A 4,018-nucleotide genomic window follows, 5' to 3' on the forward strand; every position below is an offset into this window, starting at 1 on the left:
TTGGGAAGGCCTAATTTATGTTTCCCAGTTATGATTGCATTGTCTGTAATAATCTATATTATTCTGTCTGCAGTAATCTATATTCTTTTAATGTTTGACGACTTCATTTTCCACCATGCTGAGTATCTTCACTTATCCCATCATTTTAGACTTATTCCATTATAGTTAAAAACCAAAAAATACATTAAAAGGGGGAAGTGTCACGCTGAATATAAAAGTATAATTAATTCTTTTATTCTTTAGTTTAACTAAGGTAGATTATATAAATTTTTTATTCAAACATGGAGTCAATAGGAAACGTCATTGACTGCAACTAATAAAGGTTTTTTTTTTTTAATTTTATTAGCTAATTGACACAGAGTTTAGCTTCAGATAAAGAACTGAACTGAGTTTAAGTTATTTTATTTTTTAAAACATCAACAAATGAAAACGATGCTCCATTACTCCTAGGAAATAAAGAGCTGTGTCAAGGTACAATTTAAAGAGTCAATGAGTTTTACTCCAAGAGTAGTGTTAGCCCTTATATTTTTATTTCTCAATGTTTTAATTACTTTATATTCATTATAGATATTTGAAAATTTATATACATTTTATGTCATTTAAACAAAGCATAACTTGACAACAGATAATACCTCTGGAATTAACTGTTCCATCCACATTAATTCTATAAAGCTAGAAATCAGTGACAATACAGATAGAAATCTTGCAATGCAATCATAAATATGATTTTAAAATTAATTGTATTTCTTTATCCAGACTACAATTGTTAGAGATTCACCAGAACACTGTGTTAGAACTTCTTTCTCAGCGTTCTGTAACTGGAATAGCATTAAGAACTTTATCTCTGAGAGATGTCTGTCACTGGTGAGAGGAAACACACATAAACCACTCATGAAATATTTGAAATATAAAATCCAATAAAAAGTGTTAAAACATTAACTATTTATTTGAAGTATTACGCCTTTCTCTATTTTTCTACAGCACAATTTATATGTATTTTATTTAAATTTTTATAGTGGTTGTTTGTCCTTCCTTTCAGTGAAATAAGGAATCTTTCATTATAAAAGCAAGGATCTTGAGAAGGCAGTCCTGTCAAGTAATCTAGAGAAGAGAGAGCCTCCTGAGCACCACACACCTGCACATACACTCTAGCCCTGACCTTAGGCTTAAAGAGGCTTTGGTAACAAAAGAACTAGGCAAAGGAGGCCCATCAGGGGATTTTCTCCCCTCCACTCCTTCCTTTTCCCCACATATGCTTAAAATGCTTTATGGTTTGGGAAAAATTAACCAATGAATGTTTAATTCTTATACAGTTGAGACAGCTGGGGAGATATGCAGAACAGGAAGAGAAAAGAAATGACTTTTCTCCTGGATCGTTAAGAAGTATAAGGAAGAGCAGCTACCAGCAGAGACTGATTTAGCTGGAGAAACCATGGAGTCTATCCCCCTGATCAGTCTCCTAACAGAAGAGCTAGATTTATATCCTGAGAAACTGAGGAAAAGTAAGGAGAAGGGTGAGGGAGGAGGAAGATTCTACCTACTACTAAAGTTATATATATTGATGAACTGGTGACCATGGAATTGAATTATTGTAGTTATTTTCTTCATTCATTTAACAATTCTATTCTACTCCAACAGCAATAGTGATGAGGAATAGTGATGAGGAAACTGCAGCCCATCTGTCTCGTGCATAAAACACAAAAATTTAATTTCAGAATAAAAGATTTGATTCTTGTTGCTTTATAAAAGTACATTATTAACAAATTTTTATTTAAAACCAGTGTGAATTTTCTCACCAACATTATTCTAGTCAATCACGTAGGTAACATGTATTATAAGAATATACATTCCCCTATAGGACTACATAAAGCTATTTGTATTTTGAGAAGAAAAAATATGCTCTATAAATAGTCGTTTTTTCTGAATTACCACTTATTTTTTGAAAAGTTGCTCAACATCAAGTGCCCAGATCTTGGCTTCTAAGAATATTCATCAGTAAAAGGAACCAGAGCTACTTGGAGAAATGGCAGATTCCATGACTGGCTGGGCAGGAAAAAATACAAGATGAACATGGGCCATGTTCTGGTGTATAAAATAAGAAAGTGTTCAAAAAATATGGAGGCCCATCAAAAGGAAGAAGAGCACCAATGGCCAAAGAAGGAAGAATCTGAGTAACAGATAGATGATAGAATTGGATTATTAATGCACAATAAAATAGATATCCATAAGTCTATGCTGATATAAAGATATAATTGAATAAATACATAAATGGGGAAAGGAACAATTCTTCCTCATATTAAAAGAATTCAACTAATAAATGTAGGAAGAATGAGGGAAGTTCACCATTAGGCACACATGACAATAATAATTTCTGGAGACAAAATCCACTCCTGAATGCTAAAAATAGTGGCAAAAAATTTCAGGAAAAACATGATATAGTCTCAAAGAATCCTAAAATATCAATCAAGTATGAAGAGAAAATAGCAACTTTATAGTAGAGAAATCTAGAAGAAACTATCCTATTCATGCGATCATATTTAATATCATCACTAATAAGACATATCAAGACCATGTACCGCCTGAGAAGGACCCAGAATCACACTGTGTTGTTTTGGTAAAAAATACAGAAAATCTGGTCATGAGGAAACATCAGACAAAGCCAAATTGAGAGATATGCCACAAAATAACTGACTAGTTCTTACCAAGAGTGTCAAGGGCATGAAAGACAAGGAAAGGATGAAAACTATCACAGATCAGAAGAGACTAGGAAGTTTCACAGCTAAATGCAGTATAGAAACCTGGATTAAATTCTGGAAAAGAAAAAGAACACTAGGGGGAAACCTGGTAAAATTCTAATAACATATGTAGTTTAATAATGTTGTATCACTGATAACGTCTTCGGTTTTGATAATTGTACTGATGATGTAAATTGTAAACATCAAGGGAAGCTGAATGAGGGGTATGCAAGAACTCTGTATATTTTGTCACTTTTCTGTAAGTTTAAATTTATTTCAAAATGGGATTTTTTTTAAAGGGTGTTCATCATGTGTTTAGAATTTACAACAAGTCTATATAAAAAGAATTTACTGTGATGAAAATAAATTTTATTAAGTACTGTGAAGAGAACAGATAACTGAAGAACATTTCAAAAACCAATTAAGCAATACATTGAATAATCCAAATGATATATAGAACCTGACAACTGAAGTGCTTCTAGAGTGATCTCAACAGAAGAATAAATGTTGACCGTTTTACTGGTATAGTAGACATGAAACCATCCATGCGTATACACAAATGAAATAATTAATAAAGATAGCTAATGCTTATTGAATCTTATTTCCCAGGCACATTAAATCTCCCAGCAAGCTGATAAGTTAAATATTCAATTTGACCTCTTCAAACAGTCAAACTGTTATCACAAGGTTACACAGCTAACAAGAGGCCGAGCTGTGATTCTAATGCAGGCTGATGAAGCTCCGAGCCTTATGTTTAATCTATGAGCGCTAAATTTGTCCTGTGGCAGAAATATTGGATTTGCGAGCATTATGACTGAAGAGCAGCCGGCCTACAGTTTGTGGTTGCAAAGCAGTTTTTCTCTTTGAGAAGCCGGGAAGAATCACAACTTGAGTTCATGTCACCATGCACTGACCCACTCAGCTAAATGAGTCAGAGAACTCTGATGTCACCGGTGTGCTGTGACAGAAACTCCACACGTCAGAGCAATGGGGCCCTCTCCAGAAGCCATAATACCAATTCACTATATGAGGGCACTGTGCTAAACCACGTTAACACAAGCAGGGGGCTAAGTCCAGACACTTTTGGTGGCCACTCAGCAAACTGTGTTTTGCGTTTCGTAATTGTATTATTTGGAACTTTGTTCTATGTATGTAAAACCCTCAATAGTTCTAATTTCTACTCCCTGGAATTTCTAAAATAGTATATGAAGATTTCCATAAATGTAGCCTTTAATTGAAGTATTAGTGTTATGCTTTAACACAACACAGTATTCATTAATGAT

The sequence above is a fragment of the Pteropus alecto genome, unplaced genomic scaffold, assembly GCF_000325575.1.
Source record: "Pteropus alecto unplaced genomic scaffold, ASM32557v1 scaffold24, whole genome shotgun sequence".
Taxonomy (NCBI): domain Eukaryota; kingdom Metazoa; phylum Chordata; class Mammalia; order Chiroptera; family Pteropodidae; genus Pteropus; species Pteropus alecto.